Source organism: Halichoerus grypus, chromosome 7, assembly GCF_964656455.1.
Source record: "Halichoerus grypus chromosome 7, mHalGry1.hap1.1, whole genome shotgun sequence".
NCBI classification, from domain to species: domain Eukaryota; kingdom Metazoa; phylum Chordata; class Mammalia; order Carnivora; family Phocidae; genus Halichoerus; species Halichoerus grypus.
Window position 1 is genome coordinate 121238708 of NC_135718.1, and position 11055 is coordinate 121249762.

Genomic DNA, 11055 nt, shown 5'->3' on the forward strand with positions numbered 1-11055 from the left:
TGAGATTCTCCGCTACAAGCTCCCTATATTTGCCAACTGTGAGCTCATCCTCGGCTCATTTTCCACTACAGTTAATGTTTGTCTCTTTTAAAAACAGATTTAAACAAACATTTATTAAGTGCCTATCTTATGGGCTAAATCCCTACCTGTCTTCAAGAGCTTCAAACAATGGGATGAAAAATAGAAGTTAGCCGTCAACAACAAACCAAGCCAAGACGAGAACATTCTAAACAGAGATATGAAGATGTGTTGCAGTCATGCATAGGCATGAAGGGTGGATTCTGACCAAGGATAAAGGGAGGCTACAGAGCGGAAGCAACACAGAACCAGTAAGTGGGGGTTTATAGGATGAGGAAGTGGAGTCTCTTTCAGGCTGAGGAAGCAGCTCGAGCAGGAATAAAGGTAATACAATATTTGGTGTGGGAGGAGCAGTGAGGTGTGACTGTCAATGTTTGGAAGGATGCTTCGGGGAGATTGGCTCAAATGTTGTTTGCAGTCGAGTCATGGAGGGCTTAGGATGCCATGCTGGGGTGTTTGGCCTTTAATCTGTAGGCAACAGTGATGCTCATTCACAAAGGAGAGAGAACTTTTCAGCAAACCCTCAAATATCAAGTGAATAGGAGAAAATCCTGGGTAAGGTTGGGAAATTTTCTTATAAATAAAGAGAAGGGTGAGAGCATTACATTCTCCCTCTACTGGGAAGAGTTTTAATAAATCATAATAATAACTTGTAAAGTTTCATTAAGTCTTGCTTTTAGTCAATTAGTTTGGGGGTGTTAGGCTGACATGATGAGTCACTGGGTTTCCCAAAGTGCTCTCAGAGATATTACTATATCCAAGACTCACAAGTAAACCCTGAGGCTAGCCATAGGACTTCTGGTAAATATGGTGGCTTGACAACACATTTATCTCTTCTCCTTACTTAAGCCTCCTGAAATAACCACAAGGAGCCACAGAAAAAAGTGATTGAGGAAAGTGACATCAGTGGACAGACTGTAAGTTCCATTTTCGTTTACTTACCTTTCTCTAGAATCTGGGACACATTAGGCAGATGATTTTTGAATTAATGAAGAGGTGAAAAAAATAATTAGATAAAGTCGCTTGCAAGACGCAGAGCTGATGGAGTGATATCCGGACATGGCAGAGAGGAGGTGGTTCCAAGCTGTGAGCTTGCAGAGGGGAAATGCTGATACTAGGAAAGATCCTGCTTGCTCTTTGTGTCTTGCTGCCTCTCTAGGGCTGGACTGTGTAATCCTGTTGCAGTTGTTAATCTTGTTGCAGTTGACTCTTATCCAATTCAGTATGCTTCTTAGACCCAGAGACAGGCATGCTCCGTCCTTGTGCATCTATCTGCTCTGCCCAGTTAGATACTGTCATTCCTGCCCAAGAAGAATTCATTGGATCCAGTAAAAGCTTCATGTTCAGTCTCAGTCACAAAAAAGAGGGAAGTGTTTCAAAACTTCGACCCTGGAACTTGCCCCATGGGCTTTGCTGACTGCAGGAAACCACCCTGACCTTCAGCTTCGGTGTCCTTGAAGTGGATGAAATTGTTGCTGGTCACTCGGGGCCGTGTTTTCTTTTTTATTCCTCATTATTTCCCTCCAAAATCTTAAACCTATGATTCCTCTTTGAGAGTTAAAATAGTAATCCCGTAACAAGTCTTATGATTGTCTATTTGTAGAAGAAACTGGAAAGATATTCTGTCAATGGGCAGCTGAGTGATCTAGGGATAAAAAAGGAGGGGAGGCTTTGGCAGTCTGGCCTTGCAAGGTCTGATGAATCAGTTCCTTCCTGAAGAGACCATAGCATGGTGCTTAGGAGCACGGCCTCAGGAATACAGCTCTAAACTCAAATCCCTGCCAGCTTCCGGTGACTTCGTGTAACCACTTATCCTCTATGGGAATCTGTTTCTTCATCAATTAAATTAAGATAATTGATATGTCTCTGGGGTTGTGTGCTGATTAATGAGGTGATATCTGTAAAGTGTTTAGCACGGTGTGTAGTGCATTTAACAAGCGATCCTGCATGAAGCTGAAAAAAGGAGGACACCAAAGGACCGAAATTTGTCATCATTCATCTCTTACATCCAGATGACTGAGACACTGAATGTGAAGGAAATGAGCATTTAGGTCCCTGGAGAGTTGAACTCTTATGGGACAGGTACAGTTTCTCAGGATTTTCTATGGCTTCTAGGAGTCATCCTTCAAGGTTCCCCATTTCCCACTTTATATACTCATCCAAACAATGCTGTGGTAAATCATTCAGGTTTGCTGGTGTCTGGAGGTGGGAGCTCTAAATATTGGATTCCAGTATTTTGGTTACTTAGCAAAGGGTATTTTCCTTCTATATGCATGAATTGCGATTTTGATTTATACATTAGTTTCTTGTGAGTTTAGTTCACATGAGTCACCATCTAATCTCGATCCTGTCTGGAGGTGAACTCAAGTGAGACCTGTGCAGTCATAATTTTTTTCCACAACGTCTCCATTTTCTTCCCTCCATTTCTGCCCTTTCCAGGGATGATCTATATCCATATGACATTGGTTTCTCTCTGTAGATTCTCCCACTGTTTACCCTGCCCCATTCTGCGGCCAGTCAGACCCTCTCTGGTGTCTGGAGCCCCTGCTCTGTACCATGTCCTTTATTTATTTATTTATTTATTTATTATTTTTTTTTAAAGATTTTATTTATTCATTTGACAGAGAGAGAGAGAGAGAGACAGTGAGAGAGGGAACACAAGCAGGGGGAGTGGGAGAGGGAGAAACAGGCCTCCTGCTGAGCAGGGAGCCCGATGCGGGGCTCGATCCCAGGACCCTGGGATCATGACCTGAGCCGAAGGCAGACGCTTAACAACTGAGCCACCCAGGCGCCCCATCCATGTCCTTTATTGATACAGGGGCTGCAACTGTTTTCATGGCTTCTTTGGCTGTGGGGGATCCACGATCCAAAGGAGCACACTGAACCCAAATAGCTCTGATATCTGGTGTTCCCAGAATACAAACGTATTTCACTGATGCGTCATACCTATTGTCTTAATGGGCCAATTTCTTCTGGAATTGTGGTCGTTGTCTTCATGTTGGAAAGAGGACGCAGGTCCTGCCTCTGGCCCTCTGAGAGGTCTCCCTCTCAGACTCAGAGCCTGTTAGAGCTAGCAAAATTTCCCCAGATTTCCATTTGACTTTCCTACGTGAATGCATTCATTCACATATTCATTATGCCAAAAGGTCTAGATCAACACTCTAGGAAATAAGAAATCCCCCAGCTTCTCTGAGATGTTGGCTGCTGCCCCTGTCTCCAGCCAGTTGGTTCTTTAAGACCTTACTAGAATTTGTCGCACATACTGGAATTTCATTTTTCGAGTATATATATATTTTCAGGGTGAGTCAGCTTCTTCCATTATCACGTTCCGTATCACATCCAGCCTTCCACGACCTCGGACCCCAGATGTTTGCTCTCATTATTTCCTGGCCAGTTGTTCGGGTAGGTTACAATAGTTTATCTCCTTTTGTTTTTTCTCCACCCCTCTGCTGCTTTTGAGATATTATTTACTAACAGTAAAATTTACCCATTTAGCTGCACAGTCTGGTGAGTGTTGGTAATCATATACGCTTGTGTAAACCATCACCACAATCTAGACAGAGCAGTTTCTCTACCCTACCACACTTCTGTTTTCTGCTGCTTTTGAAAGGTGGCTAAAAGTCCTTGAAAACATCATACTTAAAGATCCTTTACAGGGAAACATTTTAGGGGAAATTTTATTTAAAAGCTTTCATCTGGGTGACATGTTCGAAGTTCTGACTTTGGGACATTTCCAGGTCTGAAGTTCCAGTTGTATTTCTGAGCTTTTTCTCCCCGTTAAAAGCCACATTTACCATCTACATCTGCTGTCAACGAGGACTATGTTCGCAGATGGCAGGTGTCTTGGGCGAAGACAAACCCACTGGCCTCATCCCCTCTCCATTCCTGCCAGCTGCCATTTTAACAGTTCTCGGTCAGGTTCACAATTCAACCATGAATGTCTGGGCTTTCCCAAGCCAACGTACTAGATGAAGTGTCACAGACCTTAGCAGCTTTGGAAAACTGCTGTGCAGAGGGGGTATACTCTTTTTAGTTCTTCCTAAGATCTGTCATTCCATTCAACATTCCAGCTCTTCTTTCAACAAGAAAATGGAAGTGTGTGTTTTTTCCATGTTTCTTTCATTGCATACCAATGTCTGTCTGATATGATTATATGTGACCTTAGTAGAGTAATGATGCCTCACTGGATCTCCATTTCCATTCATTCATCAATAAGCATCAAGTATGTGTGAATATGTGGCTTACATATGACAGACATCAGCCAGCATTACACTTTATAGTACCATCTAATTGGATCCTTAAAAAATGCTGATTTTGGGGCGCCTGGGTGGCTCTGTTGGTTAAGCATCTGCTTTTGGCTCAGGTCATGATCCTGGAGTCCTGGGATCGAGCCCCATGGCGGGCTTCCTGCTCAGCTGGCAGTCTGCTTCTCCCTCTCCCTCTGCCCCTCCCCTGTTTCTTCTCTCTCTCTCTCAAATAGATAAATAAAATCTTTAAAAACAAACAAAAACAGCGCTGATTTTACATTGGGGGAACCTGGGTGGCTTGCTTAGGAAACTGATGACCAAGAAATACAATTCTCTCTGATTGCCAAGATTATACTCCTTTCTGAGTTAGTGATGTTGTAAGTGTGATGCCCTAGTGGAGATAATCAGTAGGGATTTGGCTCTATGAGTCTGAAGTTCAACTGAGATGTCTCAGGCAAAAATAGAGATTTAGGAGTCATTGACATACAGATGGTCTTGGAAGCGATGCACATAGATGGGATCGCCAACAGAGAGGGAGGGATGAGATCCGAAGAGGTAATCTGACTAGAATTATAGTCCAGACGTGGTCTACTTCCAACATTCCATGCTCCTCTGGACTCCACATGCTTATATTATTGCTTGTCTTTGTCAGCTGTCCGTGTTACTACTGACCCCACACCCATCCCCTCACGCACTAGGGGTCTGTCATATGCATCAGTTCCTCCCCACATCCTTTTCCATTGCTCAAGGAACCTTTTCCTGACCTAAGGAAGCTGTCCTCCTCTCCTTGATTGAACCTGGGCAAGATTGGAATTTACCATGGGGTTTCATTATTCTGGGAAACCAAAGTATGAAAAACTCCAAATTATAGACATGAATGCATTTAGAAAGTACATATTTTAGATCATATTTTATTCATAATCAAGCCAGAGACTTGCTTATCTGCTCTTCCTTATGGAGCACTTCCTCAAAAATTACTCTTTCTTTCTTAACACTATTTGCCAAGCCCCACCTCAATTCCATATTTAGAATTTTTGGGATTCTCCCTCCAGCTTGCTCCTGTGGGAGACCAAGATTTATCCTGTGTTGGTTTGGAGTTAATGAGAGGCTTCTAGTTGAAGATGATTTTCATATTTTTGAAATATATATATTTTGAAATAATATTTTTGTATATCACAATTCAGACTCCTGTGGCCCACTAATTAGGCTGTTTATCCCACTCACATATATTGCATTTATTCAGAGATGCCTGAATGTCTTTATTACCCGAAGGAGATAGCGTAGGCAGGTAGTTCCTCAATCCCGGGACTGTGCTATGTACATAATTAACGTTCATCCTGCGAAAGAATTCAGTGAAATCGAGAATAGGAAATAAGTTTGTGTTTCCTTAGAAAGACTTGAGTTAGATATTTAGAACTTTTTGACCCCAAGGAGGAGCAAAACCTCCTAACACAAGGGACTTATGGCCTTGCTTGTTGATAATTTTATTTTTTAAAGAAGAGAAAACAAATCACTTTCCAAAGATAGTTTAAATGTCATCCTGCCTGGAGGAAAGGCAATGGGCTAAGTGACTTCTCAAGGTCTTTCTTAACCTGAGGATTTTTATAACCACTCACCCAGAAAGTGTGCTCCTTGAGTAAAAATCAGCTAGCTGCGTTTTCCCAAGTAAGAACTAGAAGACACTGTTTCTCTGTAAGTGTGCAGATTCCAGTGATAGATGAACCCCAGCACCTTCTCTCAGATGCTGGAATCTTTTGTCACCAATACAAACAAATGTCCATTGTTCTCAGACATCTGAGTGGCTCCCAGGCAACTCGGAGAGAGTCAGGAGATTTCGTGCTAATTCTCTGGCTGGTGGCGGGGTATCATGAGCTCCTGGGAGACACATGTGAGGTCCCTCATTCTGGCTCAGCAACGCACTGGTGGTTTAAGGGCTCTACTTGGGGGACTTGAGGCTGCACCTGGCTCAGCCCTCGACTACCTGTGGTACAAGATTCCGCGACCCCATAGAACTCACACCATAGAGGTTAGGAGGGCAGGTGCTGGAGTCCAGCTGGGTCTACCGCTTATGAACTGAATGAGTTTGTCCCCGTGACTGCGATCCTTAAATTCAGTTTGCAGTTTTGCCTTTCGTAAAATTGTGGTGACAGTACCTACTTTGGAGAAGGCTGGTGAGGATTAGAGGGCATCATTTATGAGTACGGGGTGGTCCATTGCCTGGTACAATAGTGGGCGCTCACTACCTGTTTGATGCTGTTATTAGTTTCATTTTCTTATTTGTAGAAGGAGAAGCCTGGGCCAGGAGATCTTTTTCACCTTTGAGAGTCCTTGAGGCAAATGCGACTTTGTCCACAGTGCCACCAACTTCATTTCCTCCTTCCATCTTCTTGGGCACCCCACAGTTTCCCCCAGACACCGGACTGCCGTGCTGACCTCTCTCTTGCCCGTCGCACGGGGCCCCTCCCTTGTCACTCAGTCCTCCACATGCTGGTCCGGTGGTTGATGAAGGATCCTGTCAGGTCTACAAGTGTACGTTCTCCTCCCCCTCGGCCATTAATCCCGTCAAGCGCTGAACAATGGTCTTGCAGAGCCATCCCCTCCCGTGAGCAATATGTGAGACTGACATTCATAAGTTCCGGAGCTGTTTTTTCCCTCTGAAACAAAGTCATCTCCAAACTTTTACATTATAGATCATCCCGGAGCTTTATTTTCACCATCACTGAGCTGGAAAGGGGACTAAGATATCCCATATTTCCCTCCTCCTCAAAATCAAGCATCTCAAATAAAAACTCTTCCGATTCTCATCTTTTTCATTTGCTCTCCTAATGCTCAAATGAAAATGAGACTCTGCCTTTTGATATTCACTCCTTTGTCAATTTTCCGGTGGCTGCCAACCCAAGAGCACTGGGGACAGGCTTCGGCAAGTCCTGGGTGAGAACGTGATGGTGGCAACGCTGTCACCAGGCAGACAGGCAGCCCGGCTGCTCTCTGGGTGCCGGTTCTGCTAATGCCCCAGGACTGGTTTGACTAAATAGCTTTCACAACAGTGAGGTCCATGAGGCAGTGTGGGGGCTAGACTCTTGTAAATAGCATGGGTGGGCATAGAGTGCAGAACCAGTGTGAATTTCCAACTTCTCCTGGGCTTCTCTGTGCTTTCAGGATAATTTAACCTTCTAATCGCTGGGAGAATGTAATCAGATGTCCTAATCTATGGGAAGATGCTACTAATTGATTGTGTTGACCCTAATCAGGGCATTTGCCATTGGAATGAAGACCACATGAAAAGTGTGTTTAACCTCCAACATGCTTCTCTAAAAATGCAATTTCAGGCCGTCTACTAGGCAGATCGAGGGAGATGTATTTGCCCTGGAGTGCGTCCCTGGTGTTTCTCAAATTTCAAATCACACGTGTAAAGTAGCCATGTAGCTCTAATTATATTTCAACCTGATTTTACACACGGTCACCTAGACACACACACACACACACACACACCACACACACACACACACACACACACACACATGCATCTGCTCTGGGTGAGGTTCTGTCCCCAGCCTACCTGATACCACAGTGGCCCAGGCTGGCAAGAGCTTGTTTTATTACTACATAATTATTAAGCTTTGTTCTTCTTTTCCTTTGACCTTTTGAGATACTGGTTTTTATTCTATGTGGCTCTTCACTGAAGGAAAGGAGAAATTTATTTGGCAGGTGCAGTTCTTTGTTTTAAAATTAAATTGACTCTATCCTTTTGTCTTCTTCCCTTAGAAGCACTTATTTACATGTGTTCTCACTATTTCTTGTTTTACTTTCTTGCCTTTTGCATCGTACCTTTCTCTTCCTTCCTCTGTCCTTTTTCTCTCTTTTTGGTTTGCGTGCGTGCACGCGCGCACGCATACACACACACACACACACACACACACAAACACAGTCGCTCTCTTGGTTAGATCTCTTTGGTTTGCATATAAATAATTCCTTCTGCCATGTTCAATAGCACTGAGCTGAAGTGATGTCACTTGATGATTTCTCTGATGACCGTTGCCCCCTGGGAGGCAATTATTGTTCGTGGTTAGAGAGGGCGTCCCTGGATCCTAAGGTTCTTTCTGCTTCTTTTCCTTAGCTTAGATGTACAAGTTCTTTTGTGCTTGGAAGTTTCAGTTCAGGCTTATTGACTCCTACCTTGGGATTTATTTTAATGGAGAGTAACTACTTCTATGCTTGAGATAGAAAACTTTGGCTAACCTTATTAAATGAGTTAGCTTGGCAATGCTAAAAGATAGAAGTGGTCCAGATTTTGTGGGGCCTAAAGCTAATACAAGAAAATAAATTTAAAATTACAAATAAAAACACTATATGCAGGACCTTAAAAAGGACCCCTGAGAGTGAGGGCTTCACTCACGTCATGATAAATTTATTTCTGGTAAAATGGGATCCTCATTGCAAGACCCTAAAATAGTTTGCTCCTCCAAAAATCTGGTTTGCTTTGCTATAGTTCTTTAAGATACCCTCAATCACCTCCCTGCCATGTACCCACTTACACTTAAAGATAAGAGAATCGCCATTTGACTTTTGAGCTTACTGTTCAGGTAAGTCACAACTGTCACAGTTGCTCCTGACTCAGGATTTTGGCTTCAGCTCCTGGCCCCTCTGGTCTTGGCTTTCCTTTCTGTTTATCTTTGGGTCCGATCACTTTCAACTCTTCCTTTTCTAGATTGGATTAAATTGCCCTACTTTTCTGACTCCTGTAGAAATTTCCTGCTGTACTCTCAGCCCCAAGGAACCCAAATGCCAGTCAAATTCCATTCCCTGGGGGTAATATCTAGATAGGCTCGATCTGTTGGTCTGGTTAGAAGTGGGGGAGAGGTTTCAGACAGTTACAGAGCTTCAATGACATCCATAGTGAGTCCAGGCCAATCCCTTGACTTGGCTCTATTAGTCATCTTCTTCCACCATAATAGAGAAAAAAAAATCATCTTTTTCCCTTTAACAAGTACTGTAGTCTTATATTATGCAAAGGCTAAATGTCTCCAGTTGAATCATGCAATATCAGGGTTATGCCCAGGGGGCTCTGGGAGCACAGGTGAATGGAACTGAACCCATCCTAAGGATTCTGGAAGGTTTCTATGAGGTGGTCACAGAAGACTGTGAATGCCAAGTCAACCAGCTTGAAGTTTATCTTTAGGAAAATGGAACCCACTGACCAGGGTGGTGGCTTCCCCAGCTTTTCCTTTTAGAAATCCCCTGCTGGCAGCTCCTGGAATATGGGTTGGAAGAAGCCATGCTAGAGGCGGAAAAAGTAGTTGGTCAAACACTGCGGTCCAAACGAGAGACTAGAACACTGTTGATGGGAAGGGAAAACAGGCATAGGAGATAAGAGGTATGGATTCAATAGTTAGGAAATACCGTAAGTAGAACTACAGAATTCTAAGTCATAGTCACTGGCAAGACTACATAAGGTTCCACATCTTTCCTGCCCACCTTGCTCTATTTCATCCCTTTTCTAGCTAGGACAGAAAGAAGATGGGTGAGGTATGGTATGTTTTTTTTGTAAGGTGAACCGTGTTTATTTGTTAAGCTGTGTTATCAAATGAGGCCAGTGGCAGGTCTGAGGTGAGTGAAGGAAACTCCACTGCAGGAGACCCCAAATTCTAACCAGCTAGTGGCCCAGCTACTATGTCTAGGTGGGCCCCTCAACTATCTTCCTTGCCCAGCTGTTCTGCCTGGGCTTGCTTTCTCTCTCAGGCTGCTGATTTAAGAGAGCAGCCTTGCCTTTCACTAGTGTTTACAACGGGTGAGACATGGGCTCTTGGGACTGAGAAACACTGTAATTCACAGAGCTCACAGCTCCCACTGGGTGAAACTCAGATACATAAAGGCTGGTCTGGAAACCAAGGCCTCCTGGATTCTAATCAGACAGGCCTGATTCCTCTCCTTCCAGTGGCTTTTATGACCCATCCTTGCCTGAGATGACAAAGTTCCTCATTGGCCACCAAAAGGTAAAAATCCGTAAGAGGCAATTCAATTTCACAGGTGATAAAGTTATATGTCCACTTCTTGCACTTCTTCTTCTTGTTTATTATGGCAGAGAACTTCTGAGTTCACCACCTATATTTTGTCAGTGGATAGAAAGTGTTTTATCCTACATGTTTCTCCTGCCTCCTCACCCTGGCCTTGCCTGTATCTCATTCTATTCCTTACCTAAGACATCCATTAAATCAAGGCTCGCCACTTCCTGGCAGATAAAAGCAATATGCCCGTTCCTGAGACTGGGGATGCATTTCCTCGGGTGATGGGACTTGTGGTAGAGTGAGGGGCAGAGGAGGTAAGCAAAAGGAGGGACACATGCTCCCCTTGTCTGAGTAGCACCTAAACTAACTATATAGTTTTTCTTTTCCCCTGGGCTCCCACAGTTTTACATACACAGATACAGTGTTTTCATCCTGAGGATAGTAAATATCTAGTTCCACATGTTTATTGTTCCCTTTTTTCTTTTTTTTGGTAATTGTATTTATTTATTTATTTATTTATTTATTTATTTATTTATTTAGAGAGTGCACAAGCAGGGGGAGGGGCAGAAGGAGAGGGAGAGAGAGAATCCCAAGCAGACTCAGTGCTGAGCGTGGAGCCCAATGGGGGACTCGATCCCACAACCCTGAGATCATGACCTGAGCCAAAACCAAGAGTCAGATGCTTAACCAACTGAGCCTCCCAGGTGCCCCAATTCCCTTATTTC